Here is a 20,830-nt window from a genome sequence, read left to right on the forward strand (position 1 = left end):
AGCCACGCTCCTAGTCTTCTGGCATAAAAATACCACAAATAAAATACCATAAAACAGTAAAATCTGAATAAAGAGATAAAAAGTTACAAAAGATATGTGTATACTAAGAATTGTGAGAAAAGTGAAGCAATAAGAAAATAGTTCCTTGACTTTAAATGTCCACCGGGGGCAGCAGTGCATCAATTATTGAGGAAGCAGCCAGTTACCAGACACTTCACACAGCCTCTCTGCTCCCAACGACATGATTACACTGGCACCTTTGCTGCTCACATTCAGGAAAAAGCAAAAAATCTGCAGGTTTTCCATCATTTTAGCATTGCGTTGATCACAGGTATACATCCAGAAGAGTTTTGTTCTGCATTGCTTCAGAAAGAAAGGTGGCTCTTAGGAAGTATCTGCTCATTCAAGACTTCAGATATGTTCTTCAATTTGCCAATTAGGGACTCATTGTTCCCAGACTGGCTGCGAGGTTTTTGGGGTTGAAATCTTAGCTGTTTTTCATTTGAGTGATTCTACATAGTTGGGCAAGTGTCCTTTATTTAGCAGTTAACTTGCTGCAAGTGTGTCACCAGACTCAAAGATATCATGATTAGATGTCCTAAGAATCTCTGCTTTTTTCGTTGCCAGGATGTCTTGCAATTCCTTGCAAGTGTTTGCCAAATCTCAAGTGTTTAGAACGATTAACTTTGCCTGTGTTTGATGTCTAGGGTCATCATCATGACGAGCATAAAAGCCCTTTCGCAAACAAGATTCCAGCCTGGAATTTTACCAAGATTTGTTGTTTGGTAAATAGCAGTTTTAGTTACTGGAACCGGCATTAGTTCTGCTAAATGTGTAATAGATAAAGCTTTGTGCTAACTATGAAATTACAGTAAAAGTACAGACTGGGATTTTGTTAAGCAGAAAATGTGCTAATGCCTAGTGTTTTCTTGGTCTGTCTGGTACCTTATGCTCTCTTTATGAATAAAGGAGTTCTAATTCCTCCTTTATCAGTCAGCTTGGAAATCTTTTATTTGATATAGTGACCTATGTTTTCAAGTATTTGCCACTTCTTTACTTTTCCACTCAATTATTCTGGCAAGAGTGATATATGTTTGCCTATAATTCCTATGTGTATGTCATGGAGTAGGTGTTTGGCTGCCAGCAGCTGATAATCAAGTGATACAGCCAGCTGTTAACGGAAATAACAGTTGCTAGAGGCCCCAAACTCAAGTTATTGGCCTATGCCCCAGGCGAGGGTAATAATGAGGGTAAAGGCCTTAAACAACCATTCCAGCCCAAGACAGAAGGGCTAAAAGGCTATTAGAACATTCCACCTACTAGGGATAGAATACTACAAAATAAAAAGGGAGGAACAGAAAGACAAACATTGGAATGTTGGAGCAGACGTCTGTATCAGCCATAATGAGCCATGAGCTCTCTTGGCATCTTCATCACCTCTTCCCACCCAGTAGGCATATAAGTGATCTTGCATTCCATAGTGCAGGAAGTCAATGGTTAGTGATCTTTTCTATGTCCGAGGGATAGCTACATTATAAAAAAATCCCTCGCAAATGAGGTTCGTGCTTAGAGGCGCATGGGGGGGAGAAGAGCGTGGAAATTGCTGACCATTAAAATTCAGTATTCCACTAGGAGACCCAGGGAGAAAATTGAGCTATCAGGGGATGAAGGTGGGCATGGGTCATTCCAGAGGTAGTGCATAGAACGATGACAGGGCAAGATAAATACCAGGTTACTCAAAAGAAAACTGTGGTCAAAGGACTTCAGAGGAGAAGTGGGGGTGGTAAGAAAAGAAAAGGAGAGAGACAGGAGACAAACAAGAGAACAGGATAAGAAGGTTTAAATAAAGTAAAGTACATACTGGAATATGACAAGGGGTCTCTTAGTCGATTAGGAAAAGCACTATAGTTGATACCAACTGTTGCTCCTAACAACAGCCATGCAGCAACATCATAGTTTGGGCCTGATGTCATTGGGGCTGTTATACTTAGTACGAGGTGAGACTGAGGCTGACAACAGCACTGAGATAGGAAGGACTCCAAAGGACCTGGGTGCAACAATAGAAGTCATTCCGTTATCTGATCAAAACAGAGACCAAACCAGAGGACATACGATAAATGGATTGTGGACTGCAACAGACAGGTGACTGTATCTGGAATGGAACAGAAAACCAGAGAGGAAAGATTAACCAGAATACAGGACAGACAAAGATCAAGAGCAGAGAATCAAACAATGCAAAAGAGCAGGAGACAGAGCCTGAAATCAGATATTGCACTAGCAATAGTTCATGGAACAATAGAGATGGCAAGGAGTCAGGGAGAAAACCAAGGTAAGATATCATGAGTATAGCTTCACTGTTAGACCTAACAGCCTTAGGGTGATCTTCCCCCAAACGTTTTGCCTCCCACCTCCATCTTTCATGATCTAATTTTTGTTGGCCTTAGGAGTATGTGCGCTCTACCAATGCTAACCACTGCTATAGAGCTTAAGCTCTCTCCTTTAAACATGGCAAAATTACCTTAAACCCATTTGGCACATTTGATTTACTTGTAAGTCCCTGGTAAAGTGGTACTACATGTACCCAGGATCTGTAAATGAAATGCTAGTAGTGGGCCTGCAGCACTGTTTGTGCCACCCACTTAAGTAGTCTTTTAAACATGGCTCAGGCCTGCCATTGCAGCCTGTGGGTGCAGTTAAAACTGCCATTGTGACCTGGCAAAAATAAACCTTTTGCCAGACCTAAAGTTTCTTTTTAATGCATATAGGGCATCCATAGGGTAGGCCCTAAACAGCTCTGAGGGCAGAGGGCAGTGTATTTAAACAATTGGACATGTTCCTTTAACCTGTACATGTCCTGCAAGTGAAAAACTCTTAAATCCGTTTTGCACTACCGCAAGGCCTACTTCTCCTATAGTATAACATTCGGTTAACATATTACATTTAATAAGTGATAACTTTCAATTAAGAGCAGGTAGGAATATAAAGTTTGGAGTCTAAAGATTTGTAATTTAAAGTCCTCTTTCATGGTAAAGTCGGATTTTAAGCCACCACTCTGAGAAATGCCACTTTTAGAAAGTTGTAATTTTCTTGTCCTAACCAAGGGTATCTGCTGCCTGTATCTTGGGTCACATGACTAGGTGTAACCCGAAGTTGGCCTTCATGTATTGCTCTCAGACAGTGACACAAAGGGCCACAGGTGTTGGCAGGATGGGCCATCTCTAACTTGATGATGGGAAAGAGCTTTTACCTATCACGCTTAACCGTCACATAGGCCCTGCCTGAGCACATTCACAAAGGTTTTGACACTAGTATATTGTGACCCCAAACAATCTGGGGCCAAGGTAATGTGGAAATCGGAAATAATTTCTGTTAGCATAAGCTGAAGCCATCTTGTTTGTGGCATCCATTTTGTTAGCTATGCAATTCTTCCGTCTTCACTGTTGCTTGCATTTCTATTCTGCTTAATTCCTCAACTTCAGTTAACTCCTTCTGTACTGAGCCAAAGCAATGTACGTGCTGAGAAAAGGCCTGTAGCTGCTAGAATGCACCTGACTAAAGATATAACTGTCAACTGTGTTTTGCAATAGTAAGCAGTTCTGTTCCCCCTCCCACTTTGCTGACTAAGTGATTACCCATCTGCCCATGTCTGGCTGTAACTATTCATGTGTCTGCTTGTACCTTCTATTTGTAACTACATGCTTACTCTGCAACAAACTCTGTATATAAACGCCATGGTCTGTGTATTCAATGTACTACCTCAGGCAGCAATTGAGAGTGCTGTGTGGACGTAGTCCCACTCATGAGTGATAAATAAACTCGTTATTTGAATTCCAGCTACAGTGCCAATCTCTATTTTGTTGGTCTACTGACCCATGGACAGAGAAGCGTGACTCCTGCACCGGTGTGCTCATTAAAAGACACATTTCACAGTTTGGCGCCCCAATGTGAGTCCTCATCGGAGACGCGGCCATCCAAAGGAGTGGTCTTGACGGAAGAGTGGAATTTTGCTGAGGAGACGTCCTGCATGAGGAGACCCTTTTTCCGGTTTTCTCGATTTAACCCTCCAGGTGTTGGCTGGTCCCAACTGAGGCATCCTTTGACGTTATTTTTGCAGTGACCTTTAGGTCGACCAAGAGATTGGCAGTTGGAGGTTGGAGACTTTGTTGGTAAAGTTGCTGAAGCGCCACTCTTGTTTGCTTGGCCAAGATTCTGGTTTTGTTTGTTTGATTTATTTTTTGCAAAAAATAAAGGCAGGTAATGTGGAGATTTTTCTCTACTTTTGAATATTTTGAAAAGTAATATTTTACAAAAACTTGGTAGCATGCCTGTTCCCAGCACACTCCGTAGGCTGTGTTGCTGTCTTGATGGTACCAATAAGGATTTAGAAAAAAGTCAGCCGGCTCCCCCAGAGGGGACACCTAATAGACATATGTTTATTAAATACGGTATTTCTTCCATAATGTATAGTACACGGCGGAACAAATATACAATAAAGGATCCTGATTTATGATGGCCTGTGAATGGGTCATTTGATTTTAAAAAGATTCAATATGTAGAGCAGTGTTTATTCAAGAAAAAAAGTCAACAATATATGTTTGATTGTGTACGAATGTGGGAGAAAGAAGTACAAGAGAGAGTGAGGAAAGAAGAAGCTATAGCAGAAAAAGAACAGCGAAAAACGATATATCAAAAAGCCTTAGAATTAAAAAATAAAGAGATGAAGGCAATAAAAGAAAAAGAGGAAAGGGAGCGTCGTTTAGAGGTAACTGGCCAGTACCCTATTAGGCGCCCCATTTATCCCATACTTAATAAACCTCAGGATGATTTCATCTTATTCGATCGACCTCCGCTCCCGTATAAGTTTCCCTCTGCCCCTGAGGATGATCTTTCTGAAGAAGAACATCTTTCCTCAGATGATAAAGACTTAGATAAGCAAGATGGGTGGCAGACTCGCTCTACTTTGACCGTTGACGAAAAAGCCACTATTAGATCCACTGCTCGCAAAGAAGCTCACGGGACTACTTCTGCCCCAGACCTTGTAGCGATGATTCAGCAGTAGAAGGATTTAGAGCAGTTATATTTTGCAGAGAAGTTTACTTGGGAAGTAATACTTCGCTTTAGGAAAGTTTCTACAAATTTAGAGCCCACTGATATCGATTCTGATTATAAGCAATTAAATTATGGAACTTTCCTTTTTTCAAATATACCTGATTTAATTAGGCGAGAGGTTAAATTAAGACATGATACATTATGTTTAAAAGCGGAGCAAAAATCAGCTAGCAAAATTAAAACTGCACAAACAGTTCAGACCCCAGTGCAAAAAGAAGAAGTTTTGGGAACAGACAATGACCCTAGTGATACTGTGATTACTGTGAAACCGATGCGTGAAGCTGCGCTTTTGTATGTTCCACCCATAACATGTGCCGACAAAGATTCAGATGATGCAAAGGGATATTTTGTCTATAATTGGGTCTATACTGCTTGGAGTAGAGCAGATGTTATGGCTCTTAAGGCTGCTCTACCCGACCCGCGGAAAAATCCGGACGCTTTCTATGAAGAAGTGGAAGGAGTCATTAGCTCCTGCAATATGACTTTGACAGATATCAATATGTTTTTTGGACTTATTTTGCCCCCTGATATGTGGAGAACAATTCTGAAAATAGATGATAATGTAGCATATGGTGATACTTGGGTACATTTAGAAGAAATAGATGCGGCTAGAGAGCCTGCGCAGAAACCACAACAGGAGATAATAGATCTTCCCAAAGCTATTGAAACTAAGTTAAAAACTCTCATACCCCCTAAGAAAATAGATTGGACAACGTTAGCATCTTGTAAACAGAAAGCGGATGAGTCAGTTTCTGATTTCTTTATACAATTTGAAGAAACATTCCATGACTTTAGTGGACAGTCCTTGACAGATGACACAGGCAAGCATCTGTTCGTCGACAAATTTGTCGCTAACATGTTGCCAGAAATAGCTAGTCGCCTAAAGGCCAGCGAGAGTTCATGGACTACGTCTTCCCCAGTCTCCCTTTTGACTATGGCCCAGTATTAAGAGCGTCAGGAATTGGAAGCAAAAGGCAAAGAGGTTAAGAATGTTAAGTATTTAAAGACAAAGTTATGTTGGCTCAAGTATATGGTCCCCCATTCAGAGGTGGTAGAAGAGGCGGACGTGCAGTATATACACCTGGTGTACCCCTTTCTCTCAATCAACTTTGTCTTCTGATCAGTGTGCTTATTGTAAAGAGATTGGACATTGGCGTTTTGAGTGCCCCCTTTGCGAGGTCAGCAGTATCAACAGGGTAGAGGAAGTATGAGAGGACGCCCAGGGAATTCAGGACAAAGGGGCGGAATAGGAACTCGTCCCAGGTTTGAGGCAGTTGAAAACAGATCAAATTATTTTAATATCTTTGACAGATGAAATCAATATCAAATGTCTGAATATTCGGCCACTGGTCTTGCGGATTCTGATTATGCATAGGAATGCCTAGGATGGGGTAAGGAACCGGTTGAGGTCCCAGTTGATCAGAAAGGTTCTTATGTTGATGCAAATGTCTTGGGCGCTACTGATCGGTTTCTGGTTGATACAGGAGCTACTCGTAGTGCTCTATCTAAAAAATTGGTTCCTAGTGCTCCCCTGTCTGGTGCAATGATAACATCGATAGGATTCGATGGGACACCTACATCTAGCCCGCTGTCAAAGCCACTTGCATTTAGTCTTGATAAATTCACTGCAGCATGTCCATTTTTGCTCTCCCCTACCACGCCGGATAATATTGTGGGTATCGATATGCTTAAACATTTTCGTGCTACAATACGTTGTTCCCGAGACGGTGTGCGTGTTATCTTAAATGATAACTATCCAATGGTTGACAGGTCTTGTCTCATTAAAGAAGATATTGCTTTGGTATCATTACCTAGTACTTTATGGGCTACATCAGATACTGATGTGGGACAAATGGTTATTCCACCAGTGCATATTCAAGTGAAGGAAGGTGCTTCATTGCCTCGATTGCCCCAATATAAAATATCTCGGGAAGGCGAGGAAGCATTGACGCACATTGTTCAGGATTTGAACAAGGTGGGGGTTGTCCCTTATAACATTTGTAATGGCCCTATCCTTCCTATTTTGAAAAGAGACACTGACACAAAAATTTACAGATTCGTTATTGATTTATGAGAGGTTAATAAAATAGTAATGCCTCAATACCCGGTAGTCTCTGACATCACAACACTTCTTACTATGGTGCCTTCTACTCCCACTACATTTAGTGTCATAGATTTGAAAAACACATTTTTCTCAATACCTATTCACCCTGACAGCCGTTATTTGTTTGGCTTCACTTTGAATAATAGATCGTTCAGATTCCGAAGAGCTCCAAAAGGGTATACAGAGAATCCTAGCATTTATAGTCAGGCATTGAAAAGGCAGCTTGATTCTTTTCCTGTACCGAAAGGGGTGGCTCTTATTCAATATATCAATGACATCTTGCTGGCTGCCGATACCCCTGAACAGTGTACAGAAGGGACACTGTCATTATTGTCATTCCTTGCCTCTCATCATCACAAAGTCTCTCGGAAGAAATTGCAATTTTGTAGACAGCAAGTTACCTATTTAGGTCACCTCCTGTCGAAGGAGGGACGTGCAATTGCACCAGACCGCCTATCAGACCATTTCAGATACTCCTGTGCCCTGCACTCAGAAGGATGTTCGTGCATTGATTGGCCTTACTTCTTTTTATAGACAGTGGATCCCTAGCTTCTCGTACATTATTAAACCCTTGTTGGCCCTTTTGACTAAAGACACTCCGATGCCTCTCCCATGGACTACTGAATGCCAGAATGCTTTTCAACAGCTACGTCAAGCTCTTTGTTCTGCACCTGTATTAGGAACTCCAGACTACACTAAGACTTTCACACTCTATGTACACGAGAGGGAAGGTAGTGCCCTCTCAGTTTTAACACAGATACACGGTGATAAACAACATCCTTGTGCATATTTTTCAGCTGTCCTTGATCCAGTTGCCCGCGTGCTGCCTGGTTGTTTTCGAGCGGTTGTGGCAGCAGCTGAGTCCACACGTCAGAGTGAGGGAATAGTCTTGTCACATAGATTGTTTGTGTTAGTACCTCATTCAGTCGATGCCTTGCTAAATCAAAGACACAGCATCTGACTGGTGCTCGCTTGACAAGATATGAATTGACACTTTTGGCCCCTCATATCACGTTGAAAAGATGTTTGACTCTGAATCCGGCTACATTATTGCCACTTCCAGCTACCCAGTCTCAGGCACAAGAGCTACATGATTGTATATCCCTTACTGAAGAACACACAAAGGGTCGTGTTGACTTACAAGATACACCTCTTTCTAGTGTTGATGGGGAATTATGGGTTGATGGATCCTACCTGAAATTGCCTGATGGCACTACATCTGCTGCCTATGCAATTACAACACTTCAGACAGTAGTTTAGACAGCTCGTATCCCACAGAAGTCAGCTCAAGCAGCTGAGTTGATAGCACTGGCAAGAGCATGTGAGCTTAGTACAGAGTTGCTTGTTAACATTTACAGTGATAGCCAATACGCCTTCGGCGTGGCTCATAACTTCGGGCAGCTTTGGAAGAAAGAGGCTTTCTTACTTCACATGGGACACAAATAGTGCATGGGGAATTAGTACATAATCTCCTTACTGCCATGACCTATCCTAAGAAAGTGTCAATTGTTAAATGTAGCGCACACAAGAAAGTGACCGATAAAATAGGAGCAGGCAATGCCTTTGCGGATTACACAGCTCCAGAAACTGCAGTACAGCGAAGTACCACATCTATGTATGTGGTTAAATCGCAGGCTGAACGTTGGCATGATGCCAGGCAGGAGGTGCTGGACATGCAACAATCTGCCTCTGTTGATGAATTAGACCAGTGGTCCAAGGAGGGAGCATTGGATAATGAGGGCTGTTGGAGGAATAAAGAAATGACAAAAATGGAAGTTACCCACAGCCTATTTATACCCTATGATTCACATGGCACATGGGCCAGCACATGTTGGAGCCTCCTCAATAGCAAAGCAACTTATGCAAGTTTGGGATCATCCAGAGATTGTCGGTATGGCTAAGAAAATAGTCCAGTCCTGTTTGATCTGTCTCCAGTAGAATCCTGGAAAGGGAACACAAACTCCAACAGGAGGGTTTGCAATATCTACTGCACCTTTTGAGGTCCTGCAAATGGATTACATCCAGCTTGAGCGCTGTAACAACCTGAAGTATGCCTTGGTAGTGGTTTGTGCCTTTAGTAAATGGGTGGAGGCATACGCTATGAAAGATAATACAGCTCTTACGACAGCAAAGGTGCTCCTAAAGGAGTTTTTTCCCCCGATTCAGCATTTGTCGAATTTTGTGGAGTGACAACAGACCCCATTTTATTGGGCAAGTTGTTGAGTATCTCATGTAAGGATTGGGAATCAAGCAGAAGTTTCATGCTGCTTTTCACCCACAATCAGCAGGACTAGAGGAACATTACAACTCCACTCTGAAATTAAAATTGGCCAAGATACAGGCTTTCACATCTTTGAAATGGCCTGATGCATTGCCCATAGCATTGCTATCCATTAGATCGATACCACATACATGATCTGGCCTCACACCGTAAGAAGTGGTTTTTCTGGAAGGCCAATGAATATTTGGGGGATTCCTAAGCCATGCCCTATACATGATGTACCCTATGTATTGATGAATGACTATTTGTCTCAGTTGACTGACAGTTTGTCTTCTATTTATCAACAGGTTCGGGAGACTCTTCCAGACAGGTCGCAAGGTGAGGGCCACTGCTTGCACCCTGGTGACTATGTGGTTGTAAAGTCCTTCCAGAGAGCTAGCTCCCTAGCACCGAGGTGGCGAGGACCGGAGCAGGTACTACTGGCTACCAGGACTGCAGTTTGAGTGACGAACCGGAAGAACTGGGTCCACGTGACACACTGTCAAAAAGTGTTGCAAGACCTAGTGAGCCCTGCGTTTGCAGATCACCGCGATCTCCTGGTCACCGAGAAAGGTCAAGACACGTTACGAGAAGTATCTGAGGAAGTCTTCCCAGACCACACGACTCCTGGTACATCTCGATATCAGCTGCGACCCAGGAAGAAAGGGCCATATGTATCAAACTCTGATTTTGCGATTCTCAAATTGCGATTTTTTGCAAATCAATATTTGAGAATCGCAAGACGCTATGTATGTAGGATTTGCAAATAATTTTGTGAATCCTACATAATCCTTAATTGCGAATTGCAAATTGCGATTCGCAATTAAGGAATACCTCCCCATTCATTCCTATGGACCTAGAGGCACATTGGAATGAATGGGAAGACATTCACAATTAGCGATTCTCAATTAGAGAATCGCAAATTGAGAATGCAATTTCAAGGGTGCCAAAAGGACACCCTGTTGCACCCCTGAAATGTGCCAGTGTGCACATGTGGCACACATACATGCCTTAAGGGCATGTATGTGCGCCACATGCCACTTTGAAAAATGCAAAAAAGTGCATTTTTCAGAGAAATTGCAAATTACCACCAACTTGAAGTTGGTGATAATTTGTGATTCCTTACGGCCAAATTGCACTTTTTCTGTGCTTCTTACATTGCATTTAAGGAATAGCAATTTGCGATTCCTTAAATGCAATTGATAAATGGGGAATCGCAAATTTTGCGATTCCTTATTTTGCGAGGCAGTTATCTTTCATACATACCACTGAGCCCAATTGCGATCACAAACACCGAAATTCTGTGAATTTCGGCGTTTGCGATCGCAATTTGGAATGATACATATGGCCCAAAGACACTTCGTTGCTGAAAAAGACTGTTTGAGCCACTGTCCTGGGTGGTTAAAGACTGACTTCAAAGGGGGGTAGTCTTTTAGTGACTATTCTTCTCAATGTTAGTGAAGAAATCAACACCTGCCCAGGGCTTTAGGGTACCATCTGTTTTGTTGTTTGTCGACGAAATGAATATGCCTAAGGAGAAGAAACCAACTGCTGCAATAGTTTGTAGCAAAAGAACAATAATTGCTACTGGACTTACTTTGACTATTGTTATTGTTGCCATAATAACATGAATTGTGGAGGAAGCATTTCCTGTCCGAAATCTACTGACTGCTACTACTCCTGTCCCCATTAAACATCATTACTTTACTCTTCCTTATCATGAGCAGAAGCACAGAATGTCCTACCTCAATAACACTTTCATTCAGATGTTACACCATACACACAATGCTACGAATGTTACCAACTGCTGGGTATGTGGAATGATGCCAGCTCATCAGAAAAAGGGAGGAACGCCTTTTATTCCTTTGCCGTTTTCACATAATGGCTCTTGCAGAGCCTGGTTTGCATTGTTGTGGGCTTCTGAAGTTGCTAATATTACTTATGCTGATCGTGGTGGAGCATGTCGCATCATCGGGAGCAGCTGCTGCATTTATATTCCTGACCACGCCCCTTCTTTTTTTGATGCAATTTCCAAGATGCACAAAATAGCCAATGAAATCCATCAGGATTCAGGGACTGGATGGCTATGGAACATGTTTACTGTATGGGGCTGGAAATTATTGTCAGCCCTATGTATAATTTTTGCGATTCTTTTCACTTGTTGCCTATGTATTCAATGTGGCCCAATGCTTTGTTCCCTATGTGTTTCTACTTGCACCTCATGTATACTGACTAAACAGAATGTTAAGAATGTAAAAGCCCGACTAGCAAGTGATCAAGAAATTAGTGAACTAATGCAAATTGACATTAGTGATATTTTTCGTATTCTTTCGAAAACATAGGAAGATGTCTTCAGCATATGCTAAAAGGGTCGTCTGTGGAAATCGGAAATAATTTCCGTTAGCATAAGCTGAAGCCATCTTGTTTGTGGCATCCATTTTGTTAGCTATATAATTCTTCCGTCTTCACTGTTGCTTGCCTTTCTATTCTGCTTAAGTCATCAGCTTTAGTTAACTCCTTCTGTACTGAGCCAAAGCAATGTACGTGCTGAGAAAAGGCCTGTAGCTGCTAGAATGCACCTGACTAAAGATATAACTGTCAACTGTGTTTTGCAATAGTAAGCAGTTCTGTTCCCCTCCCACTTTGCTGACTAAGTGATTACCCATCTGCCCATGTTTGGCTGTAACTATTCCTGTGTATGCGTGTACCTTCTATTTGTAACTACATGCTTACTCTGCAACAAACTCTGTATATAAGCACCATGGTCTGTGTATTCAATGTACTACCTCAGGCAGCACTTGCGAGTGCTGTGTCGACGTAGTCCCACTCATTAGTGATTAATAAACTTGTTATTTGAATTCCAGCTTCAGTGCCAATCTCTATTTTGTTGGTGTACCTACCTGTGGACAGATAAGGGTGACCCCTGCACCGGTGTGCTCATTAAAAGGCACATTTCCACAGTTAGGAGGCAGGAAATTCCAAATACCTCTGGGGGTTGAAACCTCCAGAACATTCTCCTACTTCAAAGTGGGCCCTGGGTATAATTATTGGACCCTCAGACCCTTCAGTACACCTTTGGGCCTATGGAAGATTCAGAAAGACTGCTTTGATGCTCTGCAACAAAGCAGCTACACTTGAATGAGTGAAAGAACTGGACCTGCATCTTGAAACCAGGACTACCACAGTGAATTGAAGGGCTATGTGGCTGGCCTCCTGAGCCTCAGGAACAAAAAAGGGTCCAACCACCTTCAACCTAGCGCCTGGACTCTGTCTGTTGTGAGTATTACCCTCCAAGTCAAGCCACCCCAGTCCTGGACCCTTGGAAGTGGGCCTGAAGGAGCTCTGCCAGCCCAGCTGCAGTTCTGCTAGCAGAACTGACGCATCTCTTTGCAGGCACTTCAGAACCGCCGTAGCGTGATGCACCCTTGATGCCGAACATCACATTGCAGTCTGTAGTTACCACAGAACAGCCGCTGCATGACGTATTCTCGACACAGGCCTTTGCATCGCAAGCCATCTTCAACTGCATCCTCAGCGATGATGCAGGACTCTGCATCGCAGCTTGTACAGCTAGTGCGAGACGCATCTTTGAAACTGAATTTTGGATCACAAACTATGCCTCGATGGCATCCTCGATAAAGAAGCAGGTCTCCGCATCGCATTGTCACAGCTCTCCAGACGCAACCTCTACACAAGATCTTGCAAACGCTCCACAAACCAGGATTAAAGGTTCTTTGTTCAGCGGGCCTAACTTGGTTCTTGTATCCGGCCCACGCTTCATTGTAGTCAGTCTGAACTTGTAACTTTGCCCTGATCTTGTGCAACCACATAACCACAGTTGTTGCTTTGTGCTTCTAGGCACTATTTTCACCTAAAACTTTGAAAATGTATATCATCGGTTCTACTGAGTAGATTTTTGTCGTTTTGGTATCAAATAATTTATTAAATTTTGCTCTATTGTTCTAAATTGGTGTGGGATATTCCTTATTTTCTGTTTTCTCTTTATTATTAATTGAAGTGCTGCATAAATACTTTACACATTGCCTGTAAGTTAAGCCTGACTGCTTTGTGCCAACCTACCAGAGGGTTAAGCACATGATAATTTCACCTGACTGAGAAATTGTGGTTGCTGTCTGAGTAGGGTTTCACCGCTCCCCCAACCAGTAAACCAATTTCCATCATTCACAAATCAAGAACAGGAATTCTGAGATGAAGGGCAGGCTGGACCCAACAGGCAATGGGACACATAATGTCCTGTTAGACTAGGGAAATATCCCAGAAATTCAGAACAAGGTGAACCAGGTAACACAATCAAGGAAGCGAAATGAACTGCTACCTACTCAGCGAATATGTGGTCAGAAGCCCAGCAGCGAAAAACCAAGAAATGTAGGATATCAGAGTAAAAAGGATAGGCAGAAACAGTGCTCAATTTGAGCATGTGGTTTCTGGTCCTCGGCACTCGCACTTAATTGCCGGCACCGGCATTTAATTGCCTGAACCTGCACTTACGACAGCCGCCGCATGGTGGCGCTGTTTGTGTAATTTAAAGATGAGCAGAAAAACAGTTGTTTGTTAATTCAATATACAATCAAAACATATAAATCACAATGATTCACAGGGCAGGCACAGGAAAGCAGGACACTGAAGAAAGCAGTAGCAGGAAACAGGAATAGTCTACGTTTTTCAAAGTTTCACTAGTGCAGGAAACTGGAGTAGAAAGCAGAAGCTACCAGTAACAACAGTTGAAGCATAAGTTCTGAATACAGAAGCCAGTCTTAAATCCCTCCTTCCAGTTCACAACCAGCCTGGATGGGATTGACTAGAACACACAAAAGTTGTGAGCTTGCTGCAGGCCAGTGCAGGTGAGAGGATTTAAAGTCCCTCCTCCAGCTCTCTGCATGAAGAAGTGCATGGAGGTTCCAGGGACCAACAAGTGCACAGAATGAAACTCTGGGATTGAACATGAATTGGATCCTATTTTGGAACAGGGTAGATATTCATGTAAGGAAGCACAGGAGCAAGCTGGAGTTGGCAATGTGGTGTTCCTCTCCAGCTCTCAGCCTCAGGTGAGTCATACATGTACCATACTGCATCAAGAATTGGTATTTAAAGCCTAGAGTGGAATCTGTACTGTATTTAGATTTTAAGAGGATAAGCAAAGTCTGTGACTGAACAATGGGGTGTGACACAGGTTGCACATTTGTGTTCATGATGGAGGCAGGGAATGGTAGATCTGTAAGGAGCACCACCCAGAAGTAAGCTATAAGTGTCCTGACAAGAGCTGTGGGAGGAAATTCAGTACACAGCAGTATTTTCAATGATCTTATGGGTAGCAGTGGGACAGGGATGGAGGAAATGTTGGGAAAAGCACATATCAGATGAATGGAGCAGGCAGTACTGATACTGCCTCCTACATATGCATGTGCGGGGAGAGAGCAAGCACTGAGCAGAATCCCCTGTTATTTTTCTGGTGAAGATGTCTGCTCTGTGTTGGCATATGTTTTTGGTGCTTCCCCAGGTTTATGTGATTAAGTAAATCTGGAGCAGCATCAAAATCCATGGGTGTTGCATGGGAAAACCCACCACAATGCACATGGTACGCCTCATTGGTGCAGCATAAGGCAAAGCTGGCACTTGTGCTGCTTTGTCTTACTCCATATCTATTATGCCATGCAAAGCCACGCAGGGTGGCTTTGCATCGCCTCATAGATATGATTGATAGGCTTGCGTCGCCGGAGCGTAAAAAAATGTGACGCTCTGGCGGCACAAGTCTCTCATAAATAAGCCCCTGAGATTGTTATGGCCTCATTTATGGCATTTTGGCACAGGGCAGCGCAGCAAGGCACCTTGCTGCCCTGCCCTAAGCAAATTGAAGGGGCAGGAATGCACCGCATTTAGGCAATACGGTGCATTCCTCTCCTTTATGCCTGGACTGGCACCGTTTCGGCAGCCTGATGCAAACATAGGCACCCGTGCACCATGTTGCAAGGGTGCCTCAGTTGCGGGCAGGATTGTTTTTGTGTAGGAAGGGATACATTCCTGCACAAAAACAATCCTAAAAGGTGTTTTTCCTCTTTGCAGCACAAATTGAAAGAGGAAAAAACGAGGAGAAATATGTTTATTTCTCCTTGTTATGCCTTTGCTCGGGAGGCATATTGATTTGGCGCTTCCCCAGGTTTTATCACTTTGTAAATCTGGGGCAGCGTCAAATTCCTTGGATGTTGTGTGGAAAAACCCATGGTGGCTTTGCTTGGCTTTGTAAATCTTTATGAGAGCCCTGCGTCACACATACACCACTTTACGTGGTGCAAAAGTGAAGCAGGGCTCTCATAAACAAGTCCCTTAGTGTTTCCTTCTGAGACAAAATGCCCGAGTCGGTGGCCATCTACGGTCTATGCCACTCCCAAGAGAAAACCTATCAGCCTGAACCCCCAGTAAAGCCTTCCCTATTGCCACTTTATTGCTGTTTTATATAGCACGAATTCGACCTCAAGATATCAAAATGCTTTACATGAGCACGAGTTGTATTACAGACGGACACATTCATTTTTAGGCACAGAGAGATTAGGTGATTTGCCCAGAATCACAGGATGTTTGAGCCTCCCATCAGAACCGAACCTGGTTCCCCAGCTTCAAAGTCAGCCGCTCCCGCCGTTACGCCACATCTCCCACCTTGATTTCAGTCCACCTTACATTTGCCAAGGTGGGCTGCCGCCTCAGTGCTTTCGGCTCACGTTCACAGTAGCAATAAGAGAAAATCCTCTCCCTTCAAATGGTCACTGTAGCATTTGCCCCGGCTCTGCTAATGGAGTTTATCCACTTTGAATCCACCCACAGGCCGAAATTAGAATGGAAAACCAAGATACTTTTTTCCACTGTACTGAAACCCAGTAAAATTAGATCCTACCGAATGCTGATAGAGTATGAAATAGGTATATAACACCAGCTAAGCTTTTGTTGCAGACCACCGGCCTTGGCCTAATTAACTGGTACACAAATACTGATTCGACGGCCTAAGGCAATCGACAAATGCGTCCTTCTTGAGCAATGTTAGTATTTCCAAGTATTAGATACATTTTGAAATTAGTTACACATTGGTAGATTTTAACTGACATTAATGTTTTCAACATTTCTTATTTTGTGGATATCAGGAAAGGGCCGAATACAACTCAAATGTCACACCTATACAATTTGCGTAACACATACAGACTTGTTTTTAATCAACACATGATGATCACTGTCTATTCAAGTGTGGGTGGGATTCATGCATAATCATAACCAACATGCCTTATGTCTGACCCTGGGAATGAACTAACAGGTGGTGGGCACTGGCACTCATTTTTGGGACCAGACTTACTTTTCATTACCAGACTTTAACCGTGAATAAAAGAAAGTGAAAGAGAGGGGCAGAAAAGGGAGCAGGAAGAAGGAGGACTAAAGTAGGAAAACTGGCAAAGTGAGAAAGCATAGAGGAAAAAGAAGCTGGGATACTGGATGGAGAGCAGACATGTAGGGTGGTGGAAGAAAGAGGCATAAGGAGGAACCAAAGCCAAGTAGGCTTGGTATTCAGCAACTATGACATTACCCATGCACCAAGGCTTCTCTGGTCCTAAGCAGTTTTGTGAGTCATGCAACATGACATTGGTGGCCCTAGGCAGGTTTGTGAGTCATGCAACAAGACTGTGGTGTTCCTAAGCAGGTTTGTGAGTCATGCAGCAAGATGTTGGTGGTCCTAGGCAGGTTTGTGAGTCATGCAACAAGACTTCTGTGGTCCTAGGCAGGTTTGTGAGTCATGCAACAAGACTTTGGTGGTCCTAGGCAGGTTTCTGAGTCATGCAACAAGACTTTGGTGGTCCTAAGCAGGTTCGTGAGTCATGAAAAAGACATTGGTGGCCCTAGGCAGGTTTGTGAGTCATGCAACAAGACTGTGGTGTTCCTAAGCAGGTTTGTGAGTCATGCAGCAAGATGTTGGTGGTCCTAGGCAGGTTTGTGAGTCATGCAACAAGACTTCTGTGGTCCTAGGCAGGTTTGTGAGTCATGCAACAAGACTTTGGTGGTCCTAGGCAGGTTTGTGAGTCATGCAACAAGACTTTGGTGGTCCTAAGCAGGTTTGTGAGTCATGCAACAAGACATTGGTGGCCCTAGTCATGTTCGTGAGTCATTCATGCAACAAGACTGCGGTGTTCCTAAGCAGGTTTGTGAGTCATGCAGCAATATGTTGGTGGTCCTAGGCAGGTTTGTGAGTCATGCAACAAGACTTCTGTGGTCCTAGGCAGGTTTGTGAGTCATGCAAGTGCTGGGTAGCATGGGAGTGCCAACAAACATCTTAAATACTCTAATGAAAATTAATGAGAACACCCTAGCATGAGTGAGATGTGGGAGGAATAGGGAACAAACAGACTCATTTAGAATAGAGAGGAGAGTGCGGCAAGGCTGTGTTTTAGCCCCGACTCTCTTCTCTCTATTTATTAATGAACTGGGAGAAACCTTACATTTTCAGAACATGAATGCCCCCTGGATTGGTGCGGTGAAAATATCTACGCTATTGTTTATGGACGATTCCCTCCTTATCTCAAAGACCCCAAAAGGCCTCTAAGCAATTTTAAATTGTTTATTGCTGTTCTGTGCTGACCGTGGTCTGGAGCTGAACATATGCAAGGCTAAATATATTGTGTTCAATCCTTATAAATCAGATCCCACATGAATATGTACTCATAATACACCTTTAGAGCAAGTTTCTGAATTCATATATCTGGGTTTGATCTTGAACCATAATCTTAGCTGAAAGACCGAGATAAGTAAAAGTGCGCTAAAATTACAGCAGGAAATAGGGGCAATTTTATAGATGGAAAATCAATGAGATCAATAAGCGTAATGCCTGTGTTAGAGTTATATAAGGTAAAAGCAAAAAGCGCCGCTGTTTATGGTGCAGGACGCGGGGGCAACATAGCTGTCAATGAGCTATCTGTGCTGAAGAACAGGTTTCTTAAGTATCTAACCAACCTTCCACATAGTACTCCAACTCTCCCATTGATGCAAGATATGGGCCTATACCTAATCTTATTCACCATTCAGCTGAGACCGTTACTATTCTGGCATAGATTATGGATAACCCCGGAGCGCTAATCTTATAGATCTCAACTCAGAGAAATTTTAAAAACTGCTGGACACCAGAGGATCCGGCGATTGCTCTATGTAAAAAAATGTGCACATCTCTTGCCCTTCAGAGCGGGATAGCCCAGATGATTCTCATTTGATACCAAGGCAGTTGATTATAGACCAGTGTAGGGACTTTTTGGGGGGTGAAACAATCAAGAATTGTAAATCAGGGAGCCTATCAGATCTATTCCTCAATCACAAGATTGTTCCATCTTATGAACACACGTTAGATGTTATTCAGGGTTCCATCCCTAGACAGCGATACCTAAAGTTCAGATATGGGACCTTGCCAACGTTTGAATTCACAGCTGGTTGGGCAAAAACTAAAAAATCTAATATTATCTACCCTGCTTGTGTCAGTGTTCCCGAAACAATTGTTCATTTTGTATTCTTTTGTGAGGCCTACAGGTTTCCAAGGAGAAAGTGGATCATTCCAGGTATAAGGTCTCTTGGAATAGCCCTTAGGATACTATAAAACAGACACACAGGAAGTGATTGTTGTTAGTTTAGCTAAATTCCTGCACACTGCCTGGATAATTTGCAATCAGCGGAAAGACTGTTCTGTGTGAACTCAGTTGCAGTCTACTAGACATTTCTGGTATTCTTGGATAAATTATGCAAGAATTATGTAGCTACCTTGAACACTTAAAAATTCTATAGGATCTTTCCTCAGCTGATTCTCTAGATCATATTCAAAGTGATAAGATACTAGTAAGGATGCTGCTATTTTGTATTCTATTTTAGCCTTATACTGTGTAGAGTGCATTTCCTTAGAAACTCTAATATGGAATGTCATGTACAGTAAGGCTGTGGCATCATTGATTCTACTGGATCATTTGTTATGTTGATTTTAAAGGGAGGTGGATTTTATTCTATTAATGTATTTATGACATTGAGTATTTTGATGTATGTTTTATGGATTAATAATCTGAAATAAACAAATTACTTACACTCCCCTGAATACCACAGGCTCCAATCCCAGGAAGTCAGATTTGTTGACTTGCTGCTCCCCGGCGACCTTGACGCAGCACCAAAGCAAGAAAGGGTACAACAGCTCAAGAGGATCAGATCTGCCTCTTCACCACGTTTGGGGGCACCAGGACCTACTGGAGCCACAGTGTAACAATACCTGCGGTACCGGACCCCCAGCATGAAAAACCGAGAAGAAGACCTTGATGCAGCACCAAAGCAAGAAAGGGTACAACAGCTCAGGAGGATCAGATCTGCCTCTCCACCATGTTTGGGAGCACGAGGGCCTACTGAAGCCACAGTGTAAGAATACCCGCAGTACCGGACCCCCAGCATGAAAAACCAAGAAGAGAGTCTGCACTGGACTCCGAAACCACCAGAAGCAAGCACCCATTGAGGGACGTCGAGGCACCTGAGACCCACTTCCTGAGTGGCCCAGCCGTCTCCAAGTTGCCTGCTCCTGACACAAACACGATGACTTCAAGGATGCACAACTTCCTGCTGACATATTCACCCTGCACCCGTCCCCACCGGCCGCAGCAGCAACCAACCAGCTCTGCTCCCATGGTCCCTAGGCCCTTGCGACCTCCTCCCTCCAAGGAGACCCAATGGACTTTCCTATAAGTCCATCTGTGCAGTGTATTTTTAAGTGGCCCCCTTTGTCTTTGCACACCTGTTTTCAAGACCCTCAGCACACTGCTCCCGCCCGTTCGGGGACACTCCCAAACTTCTAATGCTGGAACTTTGGACCTTATCCATACATCGACCTACAATGAGAAGGTGAACTTCGTGAAAGCATTGCCTGATTTGATATACACTTTTCTATTTTCTTCCCATGGATTCCTATGGTGCGTAATTGGGCACAAATGCAATTCATTTTCCAAACTTTTTAAAAACCGCAACTCGAAAAGTACTTTCCTTAGAACTGTGTTCTTGGTCTCTAAAAATACATAAAATTGTTCTTTATTCTCGCAAATTGGTCTTGGATTTATTCTTGAGTGTGTGTCTCATTTATTTTCTCTGTGTGTGACAACAAATGTCTAGCACTGCCCTCTGATAAGCTTAACTGCGCGCCCCCACACTACCACAAAAAAAGTTTTAAAGTATCAACTTTTACCTCTGCATACCTAGAGGGGAATCACTGGACTCTCTGCACAGTGTACTTCATTTTAGTGCACTTTATTGAGAGAGCCAGCTTCCTACTGCCTCCAAATTTGATCTCCAGTGTC

At 43.1% G+C, this 20,830-nt stretch overlaps 1 long non-coding RNA gene across 1 annotated transcript in view; it reads left to right on the forward strand.

Moving 5' to 3' along the window:
• The window catches only part of LOC146856098 (uncharacterized), a 197,794-nt gene extending 177,220 nt beyond the window's left edge, over positions 1-20,574 (forward strand). Inside the window, exon 3 of the long non-coding RNA XR_014981430.1 lies at positions 19,602-20,574. This is a non-coding gene — a long non-coding RNA (uncharacterized LOC146856098). The remainder of the gene's footprint in view (positions 1-19,601) is intronic.
• The last annotated feature ends 256 nt before the right edge of the window (positions 20,575-20,830 follow it).

Source organism: Triturus cristatus, chromosome 4_1, assembly GCF_964204655.1.
Source record: "Triturus cristatus chromosome 4_1, aTriCri1.1, whole genome shotgun sequence".
NCBI lineage: Eukaryota > Metazoa > Chordata > Amphibia > Caudata > Salamandridae > Triturus > Triturus cristatus.